The 26648-nt window shown below is 44.0% G+C and overlaps 1 protein-coding gene across 4 annotated transcripts in view; it reads right to left on the reverse strand.

Annotated features, from left to right (window-relative positions):
- LOC147659602 (gamma-aminobutyric acid receptor subunit alpha-4-like) overlaps window positions 1–26648 on the reverse strand; it is a 573319-nt gene that overhangs the window by 403864 nt on the left and 142807 nt on the right. The gene's annotated exons all lie outside the window — the stretch shown is intronic.

Consider the following 26648-nt stretch of genomic DNA (forward strand, 5'->3'; position numbering starts at 1 on the left):
AAAGGGCGGCTTCTACTCTATAGCTTCCAAATCGCGGGCCACACCCTGCTTGTGGGCTCTGTTTATGGCCCGAACGAGGGTCAGGAAAGGTTCCTGCATACAGCTCTAGAGACCGTTACATCCACCACACACACTCACTTGCTGCTGGGGGGGGACCTCAACATAGTATTTCATAACACGGCGGACCGCTCGGGCCAGAGATCCGGTCAAGTAGGGGCGCTTACAGCGGCGGGTCACGCGCATCTGACGGACCTGGGCCTCACCGACCTTTGGCGGCACACACACCCCCAAACTACTGCCTACACGTATTACTCGGCTGCACACAAGACGTATGCGAGGCTAGACTATTTTCTGGGCTCCTCGCAGCTGGCGTTGCAGGTTGAGAGCGTGGAGATACTGCCAGCCGCGCTATCGGACCACTCCCCGGTGGTGGCGACGCTTCGTGTGGGAGCCATGCCGGCTCCACAACGGCACTGGAGGCTGCGGGACGGTCTCTTACAGCTGCCTGACACCCAGGCCCGACTCACGGCAGCGATTAGCCGTTTTCTGGAGCACAACGCCAATGATGACACCACCAAAGCTACCCAGTGGGCGGCCCTCAAAGCGGTCCTGCGCGGGGAAATCATTTCCATCGCCACGGCCAACAACAAGGAGAGGGAGCTGAAACGTGCCGAGCTCTCCCAGCGCGTGGCGGAACTGGAACAGATGCACCAACGCACAGGGGCGGCCAGAGCATGGCGTCGACTGTGCGCCGAGCGGAAAATGCTAGCGGCCTTAGACCAAGACGTGGCGGAATACGCCGCTATGCGCCTCAAACACGTCTACTATACCGGTGGCGACTGCTGCGGGAGACTGCTGGCAAGTAGGCTTCGGGCGCAAACCCAGAGGCAACAAGTGCGCTCTCTCCGGTTGGCCAATGGCGACTTGGTTACAGAGAACGCAGCGATTGCGGCGGCCTTTGGCAATTTCTATGCGGCGCTCTACGACGCGGATCGCCTAGACCCTGACGCCGGCCCAGCTTATTTGCGGGGCGCGGAACTCCCCACCCTTACCCAGGCCCAGGCGGACTTTCTAGAGCGGCCCATAGGCCTGGAAGAGGTCATCTCGGCCATTGCCCGCCTCAAGGTCGGGAAATCCCCGGGACCCGACGGCTATACTGCGGCATTTTACAAGACCTTTTGCCAGCAGCTTGCCCCCCTCTTGCGCGACCTGTTTAACACATTTGACACGCCTGGCGCCATACACCCGGACTTGCTGGAGGCGTCTATCTCTGTTATTCCCAAACCGGGCCGTGATCCGGCAGTTTGCGGCTCCTACAGACCCATATCGCTACTGAACATAGACTTGAAGCTCTACACTGGCATACTAGCGAGCCGCATCGCCCCGTACATGCAACAACTGATAGACCCCGACCAAGCGGGCTTTATCCCCCAACGGCAGACCAGCGACAACACCAAGCGGGTGCTGCACCTCATTGAGGCCGGGTCGCGCACTAAACCCGGCTGCATGCTGCTCACCATCGATGAGGAGAAGGCCTTCGACAGAGTACACTGGCCATACCTCGACCAGGCCCTCCGTCACTTCGGCTTTGGAGAGAAACTCCGCCATCGCATCTTCAACTGCTACTGCCGGCCCAACGCCGCGGTAAGAGTGAACGGTCATACCTCCCCGAGGTTCGACATTGGCAGAGGTACGCGCCAAGGCTGCCCGCTGTCGCCGCTCCTATTCGCATTGTACATGGAGCCGATGGCCCAGAGGGTGCGGCAACATGCTCTCATTTCGGGTATCAAATTTGGGGCCGACACGCATAAGATCAGCCTGTACGCTGACGACGTCTTGCTGTCCCTCACTGACCCACTGCGATCCTTGCGTGCTCTCTTTGTGGAGCTCCACACCTTCGCCCTGGCCTCGGGCTTCAAAATCAACGAAACCAAATCTGAAGCCCTGAACATCTCCCTAGGCCCGGATGTGGTGGCCGAGATTAAATCGGAATTCCAAATCCAATGGTCGGACGCAACCGTCCCGTACCTGGGCGTTCGCCTGGCTCCTACTGTCCGAGGCACTGCGCGGGTCAATTACGAGGCCCTCACCCGCAAACTCCGGGAGCAGCTCCGGCGTTGGCAACCACTTACGCTGTCATGGTTAGGCAGAATTGCCGCAGTCAAAATTACACTGCTGCCGCAGATTCTATACCTGTTCCAGACGCTCCCCCTGAACCCCCCGGCGGGTTGGCTTCAACAAACTCAATCGGACCTGTCACGGTTCATCTGGAACGGCCGGCGACCCAGGTTTAAGCACACTCTCGCCACCCTACCCCCAGCGAACGGGGGGGTCGGCGTGCCAGACCTTACCCTGTACTTCCAGGCGGCACAGCTGCGCACCTTCGTGGAATGGTTCCAGCTGGAGTCCGGTAAGCACTGGCTCTTCCTGGACCAGGCAGTGGCCGGCCGTACCCTCCAAGGCGTGCCCTTCCTTCCGCGCCGACACCGTCCCCCTAACTTGTACGCCTCTGAAATCACCAGCACCGCCCTGCGAGTGTGGGATAGAGTAGCCGTGGCCAAGGGGCTGACCACCTTCCCCTCACCCATGACTCCCATCTTTGAGAATCCAGACTTCTCGCCGGGCTTGGACACCGGTACGTTCACGACGTGGCGGACGACACCCTGTCGTGCGGCGGGACACATGTTCGATATCAAGGGCATCCTGCCGTTCCAGCAGGTCAAGGCGGATTACGGCGTGGCCGAATCGGAACGCTTGCAATACCTGCAGGTGCGCCACTGGGTGCTCCACCCCTCGATCCAGCCCGGAGCCCAACGGCACCTCACGCCTTACGAACGGTGGCTGCTGACGCGCACCTCGGATAAGAAATTGATATCGGACCTCTATCAGCAGCTGCTCCTCACTCAGGCACACACATACAACGCGGGCCAGGTCCGGTGGGAGAGGGATCTGGGGAGGCAGCTCACTAGGAAGGAATGGGAGGGGGTGTACCATAGAGCCAGACACTCGGCGCACCACACTGGCCTTACCGAGACATTGACTAAGGTAGCTACATACTGGTACCACACCCCTGAGAGACTACACCACTGGGATGCCCGAATCAGTGACAGATGCTGGAGGGGATGTGGGGAACTAGGGACACTGGAACACCTGCTGTGGAGCTGTAAGGCGCTGCGCCCCTATTGGGACCCTATCCTGGACCTTATAGATACACATCTGGACACACAACTGCCGCGCTTCCCAGCGTACATTCTACTAGGCCTCCCAAACGCACTCATGTACCCTCTGAAATCCTGGCGCGGCCGCCTGATCGCACTTGCGCTTGGGGCTGCGGACCAAAACATTGTGGCCCACTGGAGGGCGACCCAGGCTCCGCAACAACTGGGGTGGCTTCACCGACTCTGGGCGATCCTGGGAATGGAGAAACTATCGCTGGCAGCATCAGGGAGGGGGGCGGACTTTGCGGAACTCTGGCGGCCATTCCTCGCCTTGCTTACCGGGGAGTTTCGGGAGTTGAGCTGCCCACGCTACCTGCGTCTGCTACGCTTGGCAGAAACACCTCTCCCGGACCCCAAAACTCACACCCGTAAGCGCACAGGCCCCGCGCGCGTAGCGTCCACTGACTGTTAATGGTGGACCACAACCAATAGCTGAATTCCGGACATGGACAAGGAGAGGGGAGGGCTGGGGTGGGGCGGGAGGTGGGGTTGTTCACAGTTCTTTGTTTCTCGTGTTTTCTTACAATGCACTAGCACTGATCAGCTTGCACCGTTGTAGCACCTCTTAAGACGCGGCCGGCCCATTGGGTTGTAGGCGGCTTGCTGTGTTTATAAGATGACGTGCCCGCTGGCCCTATGTGGGGTATCCGCGGGGTCGCTGACCTGGGCCTCCCTAGAGTGGTGGCGGCCCCTACAGATGTCGCTGAGGTGCATTTTTTGCCTATGCTCAATAAAATATTTAATACATAAAATGCTAGCCAGCTAGAGTACCATAGTCGCCCTTGCAGCCATGCATTTTATCAAATATGTGGGTGGCGTAAGTACACACTCCAGCCCACTTATGATTTTTCACTGCCATGATTCTGCACAACCTACCATTATAATACTGGGAAATGAAAGAAGCCAAAAATGTGGAACCTATGGAATAGTTTATGTTTTGGGGGAAATTGCATGCTCTGTGACACTATCCAGTACTGGCATAGAACACAGAGTCAAAAGGATACCAACATCAGACAGGTAAATATTAGAAGATGTAGGAAGTGACCACCTTTTGTGTGGTACCCCTCCCTCAATTCTTACCCTATCCATCTGTCTGGATTTCGAGCTATGTGTACCTGCTAATCAGATGTAACGTGCATGTGGTCCTGCTTTAAACATAGTTGAATTGATTTAACCATAACTGTCATTTAACTTTCATAAAAGTTCATAGTATATGATGCAGAAATGCACTCATGGCATTAATTTAAATGTTTCTTGTTGACTGCATCATTGATTGCCCATCGACTACAGTGACAGAGGAGAAAACATGGCTTCAAGCCTACCCTGTGGAGTCTTACTGCAGCAGCCTAAAACCAACTATGCAGTCCTGTCAAAATAACTTTTTTTACACACAGGAAACTCTCCTTTTAAATTTCAATTAGTCAGTCCGAAGTACATCTTGTTGCCTACAAGGTAGGGTGTCTGCTATTAAAAAGTGAAACATGTACAGAATTAAAATAAGCATGTTCATCCAGTACTTGTGTCCAAAAAGTTGTTTTTAGTGGTAAAGTTGTTTCTTAATAAATAATTAAGAAAATTTACTTTCACAAAGCAATTTTTTTCCTGCCTAAAGCTGCTCAATGCTAATTTGCATTATCTCTGCAGACTCTGCCAGCAAATACATGGCCTTAATCGGGTGTACAAATCGTGCCAAAAGCAGGAACTGTAGCCTGACTGTGATGAGGTGTTTTCCCCTTACAGAATGACCAGTGGGGTGTACCCAGAAACCTCATTATCTAGTAAAGAATCCTATTCTTTCACTATTAAACGTTAAGGTGAGACATGGAGAAGGCATCCCTTTGCCCCCCTCGTCAGATTGTTACCTGGATTATAATATTCAGTGCACAGAGAAGGGGTCTGCTCCTTGCCTTAGCCACACCTCTTGGTGGGTGCATAGGCTCTTAACACAAGAGAGGAGGGGTTTCTTCATCTTGAAACTTAGAAGTAAGATAAACTCTGGAATTTTTTGCAGTAGGGAAAACAGAAACAGCTGCAAATATGTGTAGGGTTGACCCTAGGAATTGCTACTATATTGGTCAGAGAAGAGCCAGGAGTCCCTCATAACCACAGCCTAGTGTAAACTAACAATGGTGCAGCCAATGGCACCACTAGACCTATCATAGAAGAGAAGACCCTGCTTACTCTGACCTGAGAGGAGCCCTGAAGGACAGGGCATGCTTCCTCTTGTACCCAGGACATAGAACTGGACTCCAAGTGCCAGTGGGAAGACATCCTGTGTTGCTACAGGGACAAAACAAGCTGAAAAAAACAATTTTCGTGGAAGACCAAATGTCAAGTTGCAACTGGACCTTCCCTGGACCCTGTAAAGCATTGACAGGATCAAGCCCTTACATTTCTCTGAGGTATGGGAACCTTAGGTGAAGAGTTAAAGGAGAAAGAGACTGCCCATTGCAAAATTACAACTTATAGTCTTGGACATCCAGAACTCCGGAGGACTGGGACCAACCACCAACTAGTGTTAATCTGGGAAAGGTATGACTTCCCTTGGTAGAGTAAATAGATTTGTCCTATTTGGGGGTTCCCTGCATCAGCAAACCAGTTTAAATGGGACCTCTCTAAGAGAGTATTAGCCCTTATGGAGCCCTGTTTGGATGGATACACTCTTCTGCTTTGCCCCACTGCAGAATTCAGAGCTCTAAAAAATGAGTCTACCATTGTAGAAATTGAAACCAGGCGAAGGCATCAAAAGTATCTGGCTGACGCGAATCTATGACAAAATATCGACTAAACATATATCTACCTACCAAAATATTGCAACAAAAATATCGATTACATTAATATCGAGATCCTATCTCTAACAAGGTAAGTACAAAAATATCGAAAAAATAATATTGATGTCAAAAATATCGGTTTTTTTAAATATCTTTTTTCTAAATTAAAAAACATGGAATATTAACAAAATAATGCTTATAAATTTAATAAACATAGTAAAATATATATTATAATATTTAACATTAATAAATAATTTAATAAAAACTAATAATAATAAAGATATAATACATAGTATATACTTCATTAATAATACCTCTAATAAGTTATGTTAATAACTTATAAATAAATGAAAACATAATAAATTACAAATACATTTATATACATCAAATAATAATATAAATAACAATTAATAAAAATGTAAAACAAATAAAAAAAATTAAATACATTTTGGATAGCGTACGTGTACAAATTACTATTCCCACTCCAGAGAGTGCAACAGTAGGGAAAGTGTTGGATAGCCTAGGGGTAACAATTACTATTCCCACTCCAGAGAGCTCAACAGTAGGGAAAGTGTTGGATAGCGTAGGGGTAACAATTACTATTCCCACTCCAGAGAGTGCAACAGTAAGGAAAGTGTTGGATAGCGTAGGGGTAAAAACTACTATTCCAACTCCAGAGAGTGCAACAGTTGGAAAAGTGTTGGATAGCGTAGGGGTAACAATTACTATTCCCACTCCAGAGAATACAACAGTAGGAAAAGTGTTGGATAGCGTAGGGGTAACAATTACTATTCCAACTCCAGAGAGTGCAACAGTAGCAAAAGTGTTGGATAGCGTAGGGATAACAATTACTATTCCAACTCCAGAGAGTGCAACTGTACGGAAAGTGTTGGATAGCGTAGGGGTAACAATTACTATTCCCACTCCAGAGAGTACAACAGTAGGGAAAATGTTGGATAGCATAGGGGTGACAATTACTATTCCAACTCCAGAGAGTGCAACAGTAGGGAAAGTGTTGGATAGCGTAGGGGTAACAATTACTATTCCCACTCCAGAGAGTGCAACAGTAGGGAAAGTGTTGGATAGCGTAGGGGTAACAATTACTATTCCCACTCCAGAGAGTTCAACAGTAGGGAAAGTGTTGGATAGCGTAGGGGTAACAATTACTATTCCCACTCCAGAGAGTGCAACAGTAGGGAAAGTGTTGGATGGCGTACGGGTAAAAATTACTATTCCAACTCCAGAGAGTGCAACAGTAGGGAGAGTGTTGGATAGCGTAGGGGTAACAATTACTAATCCCACTCCAGAGAGTACAACAGTAGGGAAAGTGTTGGATAGAGTAGGGGTAACAATTACTGTTCTAACTCCAGAGAGTGCAACAGTAGGGAAAGTGTTGGATAGCGTAGGGGTAACAATTACTATTCCAACTCCAGAGAGTGCAACAGTAGGGAAAGTGTTGGATAGCGTAGGGGTAAAAATAACATACTTATAAATAAATGTATTTTTTTAAATATTAAAAAACTTAACTATTAAAATAATGTAAACCATTTACAAATACCAATACATAATTATTAAAAACATGATTATCAAAATATATTTAAATAAAACAAATATTAAAAATACCATTTAATAATATTTAATTACTAAATAATAATAATTAACAATTATATAATGAACAAAACAATTATAAAAAAAATTCCTTAATTAAATTTAAATTACTTCCCACCCTATTCCCCTATAAACCCACAACCCTCTACAGAACATAATTATCAAATAATCAATTACTTAAAATTAATTACAAATTAATTAAGAATAATTACCAATTAATTAAAATTAAGTTATAATTCCTACTAATTAATAATTAATGTAACATAATTAAATTACTTCCCACCCTATTCCCCTATAAACCCACAACCCGCTACAGTACTAAAATACAAAATTACATAAAAATAAATTAAAAACATTATAAATACATAATAATATACACAAAAATAATATAAAAATCGATATTAGTAACGTCGAAATTATTAACATCGATATTACTTACATCGATATTTAACACTTCGATATTACTAATATCGATATTAAATCTATCGATATTACTTACCTTCTATATTATGTCCCTTCGATATTTAAACTTCAATATTATTGTATATCAATATTTAAATATCAATATTTTGTCTGCATACTGGCTGACGCAACTTCTCTGTCTGGAAAATTTGAACATTCCCACCAAAAACAACAGCTTTGGCGACACCTCACTCAAAGCCCATCCAACTTCAGTGGGGCTTCCCCAGATACATCCTGGATACATTTTACCTTGGGATCCATCACAGTCAGACCTCAGAGTTTACCTGGGTCTCAGGCAACCGCAGCTATGGACTGTATTTGGGGTTTAGCACTTTTTGATGCTATTTTCACATAAAACATTAAAAACTCATATCTCCGGTTCCCCTTATTGGATTTTTGTTATTTTGGTGTTGTTTTGTTCATTAAATGTGCTCTTTTTTCTAAGTTAGTTTTGGGATCTTTATAGTTTGGTGTTTACCGTATTACTGTTTTGGTACTACATAAATAGTTACACTTTGCCTTAAGTTGCTCTGCGGCTACTCTGTGCCATAGCTACTTGAGGGTTGGGCTTAGGTTAATTTAGTGACTTCAGGCCTACCCCTGACAAATTAGTGTTACTATTTCTTGAGTTGTTCAACCACCTACTAATAATCCACTTTCTTAAAGGGGACCAGAATACAAAATTATGTTTTTCATACAGGGTCACACACTATTTATATGAAAATGTTTTTGATGTAGTCTTGTCAATGGTTATTTTTCCACTCTATCAGGAGCTGGAAAGGTTTTCCACATAACAGCATGTATCTAAAAACATACATCTGAAAACAATTTTTAAGCGTATTGACATAGTTATACCACATCCACCAGAGCACAGCATTGCACCAAAGCTATGAAATTGGCCCACAATGTTGCTCTACAGTCTAATCCTCTTCAGGCTGGGCAAGGGATAACCTTTGCCCCTGCAGAACAAAATATGTGTTTAAATCCCTCGCCTACACAACCCTTCAAATAGTTCCCTAGGGACATTCTGACAGGATCATACAAATATTATCCTTTAGATTAACCTATTCAATTCAATTCAAAGTATTATAGAATAGTACCTTTGATAGACCAATCTTCACTGACACAATGATACTAACCCACTACGATCTGTCTGGAAAAGGCATCCAGGTTTCCAGTCAATACGAATAGTAGATATGCACTATACAGATGCTGACAACATAATATTAAACTCCTGATCAACCTACTCTGAATTGATGGGGTACAATATCAGTCTTAAGCAGATATAGATCTATTTGTGGGACAGTTGTCCACTGAAGTGCTTTGCAACTTAGCCAGAAGTTCTAAAATATATACATCTTTGGACACACTGTTGTCACTTTACGCTATATTGGGCAAATATTTAGGTTCTTCATTCAGCATACATAGGGTTGAACTACTCAGTCACATTCTTAACCTATTATGTAGCCTTCACTGTGGAAGCAAAAGTAAAATTGGGAATAGTTTGGGAACAAGATTTCAGTATGACCTTTAAAATCAATATTACAGTTGAAGGGATGCTGTACAAAATGTGGAAGTTGAAGCATGTCTTTCTTTAATTTTATTCCAGCAGTAGAAAGTAAGAAAATCAAAACTGTCATTCAATCTGTATCAGGAGCTTCCAGACCATCAACATATTAGAATCCATAATAAAAAATATTCTGCATCATGTTAGCAATTAGCTCAGAACATTTTGGTTAGCCTCGCATTCTCTGGCTGAATGGACTATCTTTTCAGGGGCACAGTTACATTTAAGACAATTGTACAACTTTGGGACGTATACATCAAGACATGGAAATCAAATTTCCCATGGACCTTAGAGATTGAAGCATATCATACCAGTATGGATAAGAAGGGTCTCCTTAGTACTCTTTCTCCCCTCCACAGGTTAGATTTGAACACTTCACTAGGCACACAGTATTTCAATTTTTCTTCACAATTCCCCAGTTAATCAACACAAAATGTGTTGGGAAATACAAGAGGTACTACTGGAGGTGGTATGTCTTCATGAGACCCACCTGAGAACCCTTAATGTTCACTGTATGATACACTGCATTCACCACACTGAGTATTAAGCTGCTACAGCGAGTAAGAAAGGAGGAAGTGATAACTGGGACACACAAAGATTTTCAAATGATATTCGCGCAATCATGACTCCACAGAGGGTCGATATATATATATACTTGAAGGGATTGAGATTGGATATAATTAATGTATATATCCCTAATCATGGTCAAGAACAATACTTTGTCTCATACCTAAGATTAAAAACTGGCCAAAGATCCTTTGTGAGTGGGAGATTTCAATACTGCATCAGATGCCTTAATGGGTAGACATCCCCACAATAGATATACTCAGGGGGTATTATCACAAGAGACAAAGTAGAAATTGATCTATGGAGGGCTAAATACCCAGATGAGATGGAATACATTTTCTCACATGTCCATTCATAATACGCATGGATAGACAATACGGGGTGCTCGGGCCTTGGCTGACACCACAACCTCATTCAAACATGGCACTATAGCGGTTTCAGACCATGCAGTGCTAATCTGGGAGGGGAGCAGTCATCAAGAGAAATGTAGGACAACCAAATGGAAATTTGAAAAAACATTACTTAAGGACATATTATGTTAATAGGAACTGCAAATCAATTCAGCCTTACTTCGAGGAAAATGATTTTGCAATATCTCCCCATATGTGACACATTAGAGCAGTCTTTAGGGCAGATGTATAGTGGAAAGGGCTCAGCAGCACGCAATCAAGAAATCTTACAAAATCTATATATATAAAAACGAAAGTATGTCTGTCTGTCTGTTTGTCCTTTATGCATTACTACACCATTCATCCGATCGCCATGAGACTTTGGGAAGTTGTTGAGTACACTCCCGCGAAAGTTTCTGTCAAATTAATTTTTTTAACAATCGGCCCCCCAGGGCCCTCACAATCTTTCAAATACTGAAATAGACAGCGAATTTGCGAGCATCGGCGACAGTTATGACCCCCAATCGAAAATCGATTGGTCAATCTACATCAGAAGCACAAAAGAAAAAGGCATTACGAGCTTCAGAAACGGACGAGTTCGAATACAAAATGCTCAAGCCCGTAATTCTCAAACGAACGAGCAACGAGAATCAAGATTGGAAGCCGATCGAGTACGCACTGCTCAAGCCCGTTCTTGTCAAACGAACAAGCAACGAGAATCAAGATTGGAAACAGATCGATTACGCACTGCTCAAGCCCGCTCGAAAGAAACAGGAGGGCAACCAGAATAAAGATTGGAAGCCATTCGAGGATGCACTGCTCAAGCCACACTTAGAAATGCTTTCAAAAATAAAATGAATACGTTTCAATAACAATGCCACAATGAAAATATTGAATGTTATCATAACGAGTTTCCTTGAATTTCCTTTCTTCTGAGATCGCAGCAACACACAACGGGTACGCTAGTGTCTCATAAAGCAGAGCTTAAAGTGACAACAAATCAACATAGGCTGACAGGCTCCCTAAAATCTTAGCATAGGATGATATCACTGAAGAGTTAGATGGAAACACAGGAAAAGCTTTAATAAATCTGCAACAAATATTTTATGAAAAGGACAATAAAACAGGCTCTTTATTAGCAAGGATCTGAAAGTAACACAAGGTGACTGGAACGATTCCAACCCCACTGGGTAATGACGTCCAAACTCTTAGTGGAAATGCTAGTACAAATCAAGCACTTTGGGGCTAATATACAACTCTCTACCATGCAGAATCTGTTTTAGATAATGAAATAAAGACCTATCTATAAGAGGCATCTGTCAGGTTCTTGACTAAGGATAATAGAGCTAGCTTTATTTTATTTATTTATTTTATTTTATAAACTTATATGGCGCAAACAGCTTCCCACAAAGGGTTTCCCGGCGCCTAAGAACACAGCACGGTAGATGGAGTATACAGCAGAGGTCGTTCAGGGTTACTGTTCGAACAACTAGGTCTGTATCTCCTTTCGGAACCTGAGAAGACTTTGCTCCTTTCGTATGTGGATTGGGAGTGTGTTCCAAATGAAAGGACCCAGGTGGGCAAAAGATCTTCCTCCCATCCTGGCCAGCTTGAATCTGGGTACACCGAATTTTTCCGCTGATTTAGATCGTAGGTTTCTTTTAGGAATGTAGGGAAAAGCTAGTGCCTGCAGGTATTTGGGAGCGGTACCTGCTTTGATTTTAAACATGTAGTTTAAGGCCTTGAACCTAATACGATTCTCAACCCTCAACCAGTGCAGCTCGCGCAGGTAGGGGGACACGCTGCTGTTTTTAGGTATGCTACAAAGGAGTCGAGCAGCCGCATTTTGTACAAGCTGCAGTCTCTTTGTAACTGCCTTATTTGCACCTAGATACAGGATGTTCCCGTAGTCAAGCCGGGATGTAATTAAGGCATTGACCACCGTTTTCTGCATGGAGCTAGGCAGCATCCAAAGGGTCTTCTTGAGCCACCTCATGATAGTAAAGCAGAGGCCCACTACTTTGTTAACCTGTTGTTTCATGGACAATTAATTGTCCAGGATTACTCCCAAATTTCTAGCATGAGACACTGTAAATGTAAATGTAAATGTCAAGGTATTTGTAGAGCGCACTGTCACCAAGCGGTTTCCTGGCGCTATTACTCATACCGCTGTGGAACCCCTCCTGGCTTTCCCTGTGAAGTGTCCACTCCTGGGCACCCCCAGGGTGAAGCCAGGCATCCACAGTGCTGTTGGGGCCGGTGTGGAGGTTAAGCAAGCTATTGCCCAGAGTTGCAGCGTGGGACCCATGATTAGAATAGGCACCGAGGCGAGAAATCAGGTCCGAGGAATTATGAGCCCAAGACCCGCCGAGGTGGGAATTGAACCCTGGTCCCGGACCAGAACTCTGCATCAGGGTCTGCCGCTCTAACCATTGAGCCACACTCCACTCCACTATAGGGAGATTACCCATCTGGGCAGGCCAATGTAATGAGCTCCAGAGCTCTGGCTGCTTGCCCAGAAGGAGAATCTCCGTCTTGTTTCCATTTAATTTCAACTGGTTAGTTGACATCCAGTTGAAAATGGACAGCAGGCCATCTTTAAGGAGAGATGAAGATGATGTTTGGGGTTCAGACAATGAAAAAACAATCTGAGAATCGTCTGCATACGACATGAAGGTAAGACCCGCTTTTTCCACAAGATCCGCTAGGGGTCTAAGATCTAGATTGAAAAAGAGCAGGCTAAGGATGGAGCCCTGAGGTACTCCATGAGGGGAATTGATATTTCCAGAGCATGCAGCAGCCGATGCTATTTGAAAAGTCTGTTGACTCAGAAAGGATCTAATCCATTGCAGTGCATTTCCACATATTCTGTTTTTTTCCAGCAGGGTGAGTAGCCTTTTATGCGACACAGTGTCAAAGGCTGCGCTTAAATCAAGTAAAATAAGCGCAACCGTCTGTCCATCATCGAGGAGTTTCCTAATGGTTTCAGAAATACCCAATAGGGCAGTTTCCGTAGAGAAACCTGCTCGGAAACCTGACTGGGTGGGGTGAAGAAGGGCATTCTTCTCTGAGAAAAGAGTCAGGGCTGAGTGCACATGTCTTTCCAAGCATTTGGAAAAAGCTGGAAGAAGTGAGATTGGCCTGTAGTTGGCCAATTTATCCGGATCTGCTGTAGGTTTTTTTCAGCAGTGAAGTCACTATAGCATGTTTCCATATAGTTGATACTGTGGAAAGCTCTAAAGATGAGTTTAAGGTGTCTGCAATGATTTTGAGGGAGGGCGTGTCTAATAATTTTATTATGTTGATGGGAATAGGATCCTGTGGAGAGCCAGATTTAAACATTTTCATAATGGAAATGAGAGCATCAGTTGTAATGGGGGGCCATTTTTGGAGGGTCTGATGTATGGACGGAGTATACTCCCACTCTTCCTTAGAGGCAGTGACCGGAGTGTTTTTGTCTATTTCGGTGATTAGATTGTCGATTTTATCGGAGAAAAATTGGGCTAAATCCTGGCATTGCTTCATATTTAAAGGTCGCGTTGGAGCAGTAGTTTAAGCCCCCGCAAGGTCCTTAACTGTATTAAACAGTTTCATGGACAATGAATTAGTCACATGGGAAAAAGTCTTAAAAGCAATATCTGCTATGCATGTTGACAATGCCCCTGTATTGGACGGTCTCACCAATTGGTTTTACAAACATTTTGCACATGAACTAGTCCCCCACCTAGTCTCACTATTCATTTCCTTTCGACAAACATGGACTGCAATGCTCTTGATGGAGGCAGCAACTATTACCCTTATTCATAAGCTGGGCAAGCAAGCTAATAAATGAGAGGCCTACAGACCAATAGCTCATTTAAATCTGGATGCTAAGATTTTCACAAAGGTGCTACAAATTAACCCCCCATCTGCCCTATGTTATTGATCCTGATCAGTCAGGTTTGTCCCTCGGTGGCAAGCCACTGATAATATTCAGTGAGTTCTCCATCTGATTGAAAAAGCTAACCCCTTTAGCGATCCTTTCTTTAGACGCTAAAAAGCCTTTGAATGGGTCATTTGGGTAGTTCTTTTTCAGGTGACAGAAGAGTTTGGGTTGGGACCTAATATGCTCACATGTATAGCAGCTAACTATAAACACCCATAGGAAAGGTACTTGTCAATTGGGCTTTTTCAGAGGCCACTCCACTGTATAGAGGGAAGAGGCAGGGATGTCTGCTTACACCTCTTATTTGTACTAGCTAGAGAGCCCATAGCTGCCATTGTCAGACAACACCCAGACATCCTGGGAATGCTTTTTGGGAATGACCAACATAAAATTCGACTGTTCATTGATGATGTATTACGCAGGCTATTAGAGACACGAGATGCCCAATTCTGAGAATTATGAAGTCTTGGAAATATATGAATTTAGTAAAATCTGAAGTGCTGAGTGTACGTGTTAGAAATTGTGTTACTGGTTGACTGGAGTGTGCACCCCTGTCAAGCAGCAAACACAATAGTAGTCAGGGTAAAGCACAAGTAAACCCCAATTTAACCTTGTTCTCAGCACCTTGGCACAGAGCTGTCAGGCTTAACTTAGGGGCAATGTGTATGTATTTGTGCAACACTTCAAAGAGTAAAAACACCACATAAAAAAATCCCACAGCAGAATAGGAAAAAGAGCTTCCTTTAATAAATGAAGCAAGATCAAACAAAAAAACATCCAATCAGTAGTACCGAAGTCATGCATTTTTAAAGAATATAATGCAATAGAGCTCCTAAAGCATAAATCACCAACCATGACTATCAGGTCACTCTGGACTTGGTCAAAGTCAAACGTTCAGGCCAACTGTGTTGGAATGCGGGACACATACAGTCCCAGATTTGACCTGGTAAAGTTTCAACTTCCAAGTTTTTGTTCAAAAAGTCCCCTTCACATTGGAGAGGGTAGAAAGTAACAAGGAAAGCACCGCAGGAGGTGGTCCACATGAAGTGATGAGCAGGACGGGAGGGCTGGTGCTTCGCATTGGTGGCCATCAGCAGATGATTAATGCTTACTGTCTGAAGACGTAGGCTGGCGGCAGCTTACTCTGAATTCTGGTGCAAGAGGAGTGGTTCCGTTGTGTAGGGACCCATTTGCTGTCACTAGGAGCCCAAAATCTTGATTTCAAGAACCTGTGACCTGAGAAGCACCACCTAAGGTTCAGGATCTTACTCCAGCTGGGTCCAGATGCTGGGTGGGGAGCCTTTTATATCCCTGAGGCTCAGATCAGAAAACTGGCAGACTAGCCCTTAAGTCACTCTGGGCTCCTTGGTTCAAGATGAAGTTGTAGGAGATCAGGGATAGCTTCACTCTCCTCCCCCTCCTCCGCCTCCTCTTCCCCATCATCCATAATCAGCAACATGATAACTTCAGAGCAATCATTGTGGGGTTTGAGGTGGTTGAGATGGAGTAAACTTAAGGGGTACTTGGGGGTCTTGAGATCCACAGGGTAAGTGGACATCCCCTTCCTCTCCACCACCTCATATAACCCATTCCATTGATCCCAAAGAGCCCTAGGCTCCAGTGGCTCCATCGCCCTCACTTTCTGTCCATGTCAAAAATCCATGGGGTAGACGTCTGATTATACCACTGCTTAATAACCTCCTTGCTAGCCTCCAACTTCTTAAAAGCTTTCTTCCAGAATTTGACTCTCTGGTTCCTGAGGGCTAGCATGTAGCTAACCAAATGCTTGGGGTGGGTGGGGTTCCCTTGGGAGCTTGATCCCATTCCTCTTGATCCGAACGGAGATGACCTCTTACAGGGTGTAAAAATGATTTCTATGTTATGACCGCGCACTACCGGTATTGTTCAAACAATTTAAATAAAATGGCTCGTGCTCCTCTGGATTACTCCCTGCGCTGGAGTAATTAAATATATGAAAGGTTGCGCCACCACGAGATGTGTTAGTATCTCCAGGGGCACAGAAAGGTGCTAGAATTAACAACATTAGAACAAGGGCATTAAAATCTGTTGTGGCAACCCACTTCATTGAAGCTAATCATCAAATCAGCCAGATTAAATCTTGCGTGTTAGAAACAGTAGAAAAGCGAGCTGACAGAGATAACAAAAAAACTTTGCTTAAACGAGAGAACTACTGGATATACAATTTACAAACATTGAAGCCAAATGGGATGAATGACAGAACAAAATGTAATTGCTATCTGTAAATTATTGTATCTCCTGTTATCAATGCTTGATGCTTAATATTTAGTTACCCATAATACTAATGGATTGTGCAGACGTTGATCATGTAGGGTAACATTGGTTTGATTTAATGGACATTTTGTTTGTTTATAACACTGAGATAACCATCCACAGATTCACATTTATAGTTTGTATTTATAGCGGTTTACTTAGTATCCACCAGATTTACCTATATACATCATTATCTCCACAGTTCCTCTTTGAGGAACATTGAGCCCGTTTCTTTATTCGTGTTTCTATTTATAACCGCAGCATCCATGAAATGCTCGTAACAACATTCACACTAACTATTGAAGCTTAAATCTTTATTGTTCCGATGTGCGGAAACATTCATCCTGTGAGGTTACACTACACCTTTAAATAACTGTGCAATGCGAACTCACATATTAAGCTCCTCCTTAAACCTGACGTCACACGCCGTCTTTCCCCGGCGAGGGTATGTCCGACGGTTACTTGGTTTAAAGTTTGGATGTAAGATAGCGGTAAACCGGAGCGCGCAGGAGAATAATATTCTCAGCAGGTAAGCGTAAGATATAGTAGGTTGATATGCGATGCAAACGTGCAGCGTAATGTTATAGAGCCGAAGTATATCGTAACTTCACCTTTGAACTTGCACGCTTAGACCCTTTGTAAATGCACAGACTACAAGATGGAATAGCCGATTATTCGACATAGGTTTAGACAGGGTTTAAGTTACTGTGCCAGAAGCATTTTTGTGATATAATCAGATGTCTTGTATAACACGAATATTATTTGTTAGGAAACCATGAGGGACTGATTTTTAGATTTCAGAAATTAACCACAGAACAGTTAATACCCATTGGAGTGGATGGTAGATACAGACTTAATTAACATGTGCTAATGGTTCATTAAGGTGTTTTTGTATATTGTTTCGATAAGGGGTAGAAATTGAGGAAGTTTTTGTTCTTCTTTCGTAGATTTCCCTGATGAAGGCATTATAGCCGAAATGCATTGGAATGATGAAATATGCAATAAAATATTTGTTTTGATTATAAACACAGATGTTTATATATGGAATGTTCAGTTCAAAAGGTAAGTTTATTTAGATTGTAATCTTTAAACCAATACATAGCACTTAGTTGAGTTAAAATATTTCCCATCAACAACAATTCATACAAAATTTGTAGTTAAACTCTCATTCCTTTAAAAAAACAAGTGTAAATGGTCTTCCCCAAGACATATGACATTTAAAACTGGGTACACATATGATTGATTCCTCCAATTAATTTTTTATCCTAAAAAAATATTAAGACCGATTATCTCTAGACACGATTCCATTTAAAACATTAAAATCTATTTCTAACTTATTATAAAACTCTGTACAACCTTTAGAAATTTCCCGAGTGCAATTGCAATGTCAATGCTTGGAAGTTCTGTAATTAGCTCAAGTTCTTGTCTCCTACTTCTTATATCATATTTTATAAATATTGGACTCAGCCAAAGTTTACGCTGATCTAAGATATTTATACAATCCAACAAAAAGTGCACGGTATCCCCTTTTGTACCCAACCTGCATTTACAATGCCCATTATGGTCCAACATTTTGGTTTTGAATTCTTTATTTGCTATCCAAGGGTTTATCCCAATGCGTAACCTTAGGATCTCTTGTCTAAACCACGGGTTTGGCAAGAGATCCAAGTATGGGAACCAGGTTTCCTTTGCCCATGCATTCATCATAAATTCCACCGATATTTCTTACCAAGATATTCCCTATCCTTGCTTTTAGTAGCAGCTTGTCCATTAATTTTTAGTTCATATTTTGAGCACTCTATTATTAGCGAATCACTGGATATATCCACTTTTATAGTTTTGCAGGCCTGTATCATTCTCTTCCTACACATTTTTGCCCATTTTAAACTACTTTGTTGTATTTCTTTCTGACACCATTGTGCAACTTTTTGATCATTTTCAAGGCGTTTCCAAAATCTAATTACTGCTCTTTGAGCTTGAACCACCAAGCCGTTGTCCCTAGCTCTGTTCTTATAGCTTGCACCATTGCTGATGGGGGCAGGGATATGAGGTTTTTCCAGCATTTTCCTTCCTCTAGGTCCAAGACTCCCTTACCGCTCAAATAAAGGATTTCTGCTCCATAGAGTACTTGTGGTGGGATCATTGCATTGAAAGCTTTTAATAGTGGTCGATGAGACTTATCCCCATAGTCCCGGTTGAACATTTTTAGACCAGCAATTGAAGTTTGTGCCTTCGCTTTTTGAGCTTCTAGGTGTGTTTGCCAATTTAATCTTTTATCAAACCACACACCTAGGTATCGGTATTCGTTTACAGATTCTAATTTAAGATCTCCTAAAAAACAATTACATTTAATCACTTTTTTCCTAAAACACAATATTTTCGTCTTGTCTAGATTAACCTTTAAAAATAACTTTTTACAATATTCATTAAAAGAGTTCAATTTCCTTTGAAGGCCGATTTCTGTTTGGTCCACTTTTACAAGATCGTCTGCGTATAACAGGCACGGCACCTTGTTTCCATTCATTCTAGGACTGGCACTACCCTTCACTTCAAGGCATTCTGGTAATTCTGATAAAAATATAGAGAATAACTGGGAGGCCAGTACGCAGCCTTGTCTCAAACCGTTTTCAATTGATATTTTTGGCGTCAGTGACCCCTCAGTATCCCTAATCCCTTGTGCCCAATTATCCCGGTGCAATTCTTTTAATACCGTCAGCAGGTCTCTTGGGATATTTTTCTTTGTTAATATTTCCCAGAGACAGGCCTTATCCACAGAGTCAAATGCAGCTCGGAAGTCCACGAAGCAGCAACAGAGCTTTCCATTCTGCTCCGTCGACTTCCTTGCCATTGCCCATAGGGAGAAGCAGTGATCTATCGTTGAATGTCCTTCTCTGAACCCTCCCTGTTCAATAGGTATTATTGAGTTATTTTCAACCCAGTCATTTAGTATGTTTAAGACTAGTTTTGAGAAGACCTCTTCCCCTATATCCAGGAGGTTTATCAATCTATAGTTTTGCGGTTCCTCAGGGCTACCCTTTTTGTGGATAGGTCCAATTATTGCGCCCTTCCAGTTTAATTTTGTAAAGAAAAACAGGAGTGTGACCCATAAACCGATCGGGATTGGGGTGCTAGGTATAAAAATAAAACAATATCCCAAAAGGTGTAAATGTAAGGACAATTTACATAGTATGCAACAAGCATTACATTCCAGTTTAATGGTACTTTTCCCTCTGTTAAGATTAGTTGAAAAAGATGGGAAAAGAACTTTGCCCACCATTTTATTTGGGACTTGAGAATTATTGCTGGAAGATTATCCGGCCCTGCAGCCCTGGTTAGATTCGGCTTCTTGATTATTTCTTCAACATGGTCTTCGGTAAAGTCTAATTTGAATTCATCTGAGATTTTCTACCAACCTGGGGTACTCTAGCTCCTGAGACTATTCTAGCTTTGTACAGTTCCCTTATATATTTCTCTCAGGCTGCCTCACTTACGACGCAAATCATACCTCCAGCTGGGGGAGGCGATGCTGATTTCATTAATTTCCAAAATTGTTTCAAGTTCTTATCTTCAATTGATTCTAGCAGCTTTCCCCAGCAGTTCTCTTTAAACTCCCTTTTTGCGTTGAGGACCATCTTTTTAAACTCTACTTTCAGAGAGATAATATGTTTTTTCCTCTCTTGGTTAAATTCTTTCTTTTGTTTTCTTGCTTCTGCCCTTATCTCCCTTTTTTTATTTTGGCAGTCCGCTGAAAACCATTTCAGACGGCTGAGACGATTTATTGTACCTTTTCTTTTATCCTTTTTTAGTTCTATCCTAAGGCATTGGACTAGTTGGGCTATTTTCTCCTTATACGATTCTAAATTTAGCCTTTCATGATTTACTAGCTCCGTCTTTTGTTGGAACGATTTTAACTTTTCCAAATACTCTTCAGTTAATCTTGTTGTTGCCCGTTTTGGGTAGTCCATTTCTTGGTGAATCACCTTTACCCTTGGTTCCATCCTTCCCCCTTCTAGCCTCACGGAGAGCAGATTATGATCACTACCCTCACTGTGAAGTACCTTGAATTCCTGTACTAAGGGGAAGTTCCAAGCTGGCATAAAGGCATAGTCAATTGGAGAGTTTTGTAATCCCTTTTTAAAAGTCTTCTTTGCTGGGCAGTCTGTTTTAAACCTGCCGTTTAAGCAAAAAAGACCCTTTTCCCCCCAAATAATTGATCAATTCCCAATCCAGCTTCGAGGGATCACATGTTGGAAAACTAGCATAGCTTATTCCATAGGTGTCCAATAATTCTGTATACCAGCGATCGGCCTTCATTGGATGTAACTTATGGATGAAATCCCCTAAAATTAACAATATGTTTGAGGTATACATTTCAGAAATATCATCTATATCCTGTTTGAAGTTTCCCATCTCAATTGCATAGTCACCCACATTGTCCCACTGCATATATACGTTTATGACAATTAACTTTTCACATGTCTTATCCAGGGAGAGATGGTTTATCCTGCAAGCCAATAACCATTTACACTTTACTTTTAACAATGTCACATTTCTTAATATTCTCTTCGAGATAAGTGTCCTTATTCCCCCCGAGGGGCGTCCAAATCTTTGCCTCGTCGCCAGTCGATTTAACTGGTAGTAGCCCTCAAAGATTGGGGTTTCGCCGCATGCCCATGTCTCTTGTAGGCAGGCAATTGCTACTTCTTTTACTCGATTCTTTATATGTTCCTTTTTTAAGTCATTGCCTAGCCCATTTACATTCCACGTTAAGAGACTTAGGGCAGGCGGCACCCCTCTCTCCTATTCTATCTCACTTAGGCCTCTAGCTACCCCGCTACCATCTCGGTCGCACTCAATTGAATCACCTAGATAACTGCATTGGCTCCAGTTACCCCACCAATCCTCTTTCGCAGTGTTATTTATCACTACCTTCAGTCGGTTGCCCCCTTCAACATTACCCTTATGTAATCTCACCTGTCTCTTCCTCAGACCTGCATGGCAATTTAGAAAATGCCTTCCTGGCAATGCATTGCCCCTTAAATCTTTTTCAGAGATCACATTTACTCCCTCTTGGAGAATCTCCCTGGTTGCTCTCATAATTGCCCTTTTTACCAGGTCTGAATATAACAAAACTTTTGTTATTTCCCTACCTGGCATACTTTCTATGAATCCCACCTGTCTTATATCTTTTGTGTCAATTCCACTCAAGCTTGAACATTTAGAGAAGATTGCCAGAATTTGTGATCTATTTAAGGGTTTTATTTTTCTGGATTTCTTACCCCTTTGGCCTTCTTCGGCTGGTTCTAAGTAGACCCATTTGTTGTTCCCCTGTTCATAGCCTTTCACTGGGTACTCTATGATTATCTGCCTTGGCTCTTTCCTCCCTGTTGGGCCCGTTTCTTGCTCAAGTGACTGTGATGTCACCTCCAAGTTATGATACCTCAGGGGGGTCTGCATTTGGCTTTATAATGCTGTGATTAGTCCCTGCTTTATAGGTTTATTCTTTTCTGCTCTCTCTTTTGGGTCCTTACTATTCTGGCTCTTCTTTTGTGTGTTTTGTGCCTTCCTTATATTTTCTATTGCCAAGGGTCTGGTCGGGACAAAGGTCCGAGCTGTTGCATTTAATGTGCCTCCAGGTTCCTTTTTCTTCATCTTTTCCTTTGGCGCTATCTGTGGAGCATGCTTTTTGCCTGCCCTACCTTTGGTGCGGGCTCTTACATGTTCGCACCTCCTTCTTACTAGCATTGGGCGCCTGGAAATATATACATCGTCTAAGGGATCTACCGATTCACTTCCCAAGCTTTGTTTAATGATTTGGGGAGTTCTTGCTGAGCTTAGCAAGGTAGACATTTGTCCTTTGATTCCAGTCAACTCATCTTCTATTTTCTTTAGGAATTGCTTTTGGGCATTCAAAACCCCATTGTTCAGCAGTGATACTTCGAGGATTCCCTGCAGAGTTTTCTGAAGCATTAGTAGTAGGTCCATCATTGAGGTGGTAGGGGCTGCTGAGAGATCAGGATCTTGTAAGCTGTTTCTCTCTGGGTTTGTTTGGTTTCCGGTTCTTCCGGGGTTCTGCTGATTTGATTTGTTTCTCCTTTCTTCACCCAGTAGCACTTGGTTGGAGGTTGCCCCCCAAACAAAGCTAGTCTCAAGGCTTTCTCTTCTCGTATGCTCTTCGTTCCCCGATGTTTGGAGGGAAAACAGTTTGGGGGATGAAGAGAGCCGTGGTGCTATCAATTGTGAGCTCTGGCTGTGAAGTGATACATTTATTAACAACGGATCCTCTATCCCATCTCCCTGTTCTTTTTCTAGCGCTTCCCTCTTACTTTGATCCACTTGAAGCACGTCTTCTGTTTCTCTGTTTATTGTCTCGGGACGAGACTCCTCTTCAGAGTCCACATTGATTGCAGTTGGATTTTGGGCTTTATAGTGTTTACCTAGGAAGTCCTTTACGGGATTGGAAGGCTCAGTGGTCTTTTTTTAGTAGATATTAAGGTACACCCCTTTTTTGCTTGCTTTTTTGCTTTGCTTTTTTGATCCTTTTTTGCATTTCCCTTTCTTCCGTCTCCCCTCGGAAATGTCCTCATGGGAAATCAGACTCTCTTGGTCTCTTCCCATGACCTGGATCCTGCTGGTACCTCGCTCGTCTCCAGGCTATTATCTTGCGCTTCCTTCCGTACTTTCTGTCTTAGTTTGGGGCCCATTTCCTTTTATGGGATTATACTGGGGGGATTATTAGCTTTATCCATACTGGGCTCCCTGGTTACTTCTTACTTTACAATGTGAGTGAGTTATAAACAGTTAGTAATAATATACTCCAACTTTAGACATACACTCCTGTACACTTCTACTCACTTACCTCTGTTGTGCACTGTCCGCCAGCCTGCCTTGCCGAGAGTTAAATGGTCTTCTCTTTCCTCCTCTAGCAGTCTTTTTCCGTCTTTTACCCCTACACGGGGGGTGTCCTAGTGTTCCTCAGGGGGTCTAGGCTAGATTTTAGCCATTCTTATTACTCCTTCATGCCGTTTTCTGTCTCCGTCTCATCCAGATTTGGCTGCTTGCTTCAGGCTGCTCGCATCAGGCTGCCCCCCTCAGGATTATTGGTGCACTTGGGCACTCGGGCTCCGGCTCCACGCCCGCCCCCTGGGGTCACGGCAGTCCGCTACACACACCCCACCCAGTCACCAGGTCCCTTGATTTCTCCAGCCACGATAAGGGGCACTTGAGGGCTTTTGCGAGCAACGCAGTCCTTACACTAACCGGAGGCGCGGGGGGAGGGCAAAGGTTAATCCCACTCACCCGCCGCTTCTCTGTATATTACTTCGCCGCACGAGTGGCTTGAGCAGGTCGCGGGAGGTTTCTCACTCAACCCGCCCTCGCAGGCCGTGCAGTCAGCGGAGTTTGGCGTTTGGCGTTAAACGCCCCGTTCCCGCATCGGTTGGGACCGTGTTGTTTTAGCGCCGTTTGTTTTGGCGTTTCCTTCATCTCCTCCGTGTGCAGCGTTCGATTGGCAAGGCTGCGTTCGCCCCCGGCTCCGGCTCCTGCTCCGGGCGTCACTCCTCGCTGCACCGCTTCTCCGACGATGCTCAGCAAGGCAAAGCTAGGTGTGGCCACAAACAGAGATAGCGTGATCACTGAAACCCACGAATTGGAATGGAATGATAAAGCCTTACCAACTGTAACGAATTGAGTATGAATAAAATTCTTTCAAGACACACAAAATAAAGTTTATTTGAAAGAACTTTCTTGGCAGATCTCTTATAGGCTGGCCATACAAAAGCTCAAATGGTCTAAAACCATCTACATTCTATGGTACCTCTTTGGAAGCAAAAAAGCAACATGGCAGGAGGACATCCCACTTCTGAATAATGGACTCAGGCAGGGCCGTAATTATGACTTAAGGGTCTTGGTGAATCTTTCAACAAGCCCATTTGTTTGTGGATGGAGGATGTGAAGAATGTGGAGAATGTATGTTTAACTCCACACTCCTTCCATATAAACTTTATATACACTGGCATGAAGTTGGTGCCCCTGTCTAAAAGTACGTCTTTGAGGGAAACCTATTCTGGTGAAAATTCCCATAAAGGCCCTAGTCACTACAGGTGCAGCAATGGACCTCAGGGGCTGACCTCTGGGTACCTAGTGGCAAGGTCCTCCAAGATTAGGTTAAACCTATTGCCTAAGGGTCCTGCAATCTCCATTTCCACCTTCTCAAAGTGTGAAAATTGAGTAGTTGCACTCCAACAGCCCTGATTGGTTGACTGAACAACATGCATGGGAGCTGGGGGAACTTTTAGCTTTTTCCCAGTCTTATCAATAGACTGGCATGTGAGAAAAGACCTGCAAAAAGAAGTAGTAGCGGTCCTCATCGGTGTCCAATACAAGTGACTCACTAGGCTGTCAAAGGTCTTGTCCTTCACCAGATGTTCTGCCAAGGGTACCTCATGAGCCACTCCCAGTGGGAAGGTCCTGCAACATTGGGGAGCTACCATTACATGAGTTGCCCCATGCTCAGGAGCCTTGGGCTCACTTTATAGGAGGTCATTATACCAATATATGAGGTGATCTCCAGAGGTGTTGCTAGCTGCCTGGACTTCCACTTGCCGCCTCAGGCTCACAAGGGTTGAGCACTCCTTCTATACATTACTGAACTCTCTAGTGGACCCTCTTTTCACGTGCCATTCAGCAAGTTCAGGTACTGTACCAAAAGCCTCCAGGGCCCCATCCACCTGTTCTGGGAGACATTCAGGGGCTGACTTCCCACACCCCTTGTCCTTCCCTGGCAGCGGTCTGAGCCATTCTTCTAGGTTCCTGGGCCTTCTTGACTCAACTCCTGGGCATACATGTACTGGATGGCTTCACCCATCCACTCAGGTAACTCTAATATTACCAGGTGTAACTTGACCTCCATTTAGAAGGGCTGCTGGATTGCCAGGAGTAATCACGTTGGGACTTGACTCCTCTGGGGTGCTGACCTGCTGCCTGTTGGGCTGAAAGAAGGACTGCAGCTCTACCCTGAGTGCTCCCAGGAGAGCTGCTATGCCCCTGGTCTTTGCAAGCTGGAGCGTGTGGTAAAGTGATACATTAGCAAAACCAAAGGGGATGATGGACAGAGTGTTTAACATTGCAAGCACTCACCCCCAGTAAACTGAACTGGGTTCAATCCATCATCATTATTTACCTTACTCCGCCACCCCAGTTCAGACATGGCCATATGCAAATCAGTCTGACCCTGTGCCTCATGGGAACAGTCCAGTTCAAACTGCCAAGCCATGTCTTCCCTGGACCTGAAACAAGCATCCTGGGACCGGTTTCAGGTTCATAACCCTCATTAGCCAGGCTATCTTGAATCCAGTGGCAAAGTGAGCAAGGGACCCACGTCTGGGCATACCCTACCAACTTAGGGCGAACTTAGCAAAACCAAAGGGGATGATGGACGGAGTGTTGAACATTGCAAGCACTCACCCCCAGTCAACTGATCTGGGTTTAATCCATCATCATTCTTTAGCTCACTCCGCCACCCCAGTTCAGACATGGCCATATGCAAATCAGTCTGACCCGTGCCTCATGGGAAAAGTCCGAGAATGCCTGTTTCTGGTCTAGGGAAGACATGGCTTGGCACAACAGCCACTGTTTTTGTGCAGATCACTTAATCTCTCCCTGCCTGTGAGGCACTTCAATACCTTCATTGGCGTTCCCATTATGTGTAAAGCAGCAAACCCATTAAGAAAAAAAAAAGGTCCAGCAAAGAGCTTAAAACCAGTACTTGGGCCACGCAAGACTGATAAGAGAAACACACACTGAACAACATAGAATAGAACACCTACAGCCAATAGAAACGAGGAAAAG

This window comes from Lissotriton vulgaris, unplaced genomic scaffold, assembly GCF_964263255.1.
Source record: "Lissotriton vulgaris unplaced genomic scaffold, aLisVul1.2 SCAFFOLD_806, whole genome shotgun sequence".
NCBI classification, from domain to species: Eukaryota; Metazoa; Chordata; class Amphibia; order Caudata; family Salamandridae; genus Lissotriton; species Lissotriton vulgaris.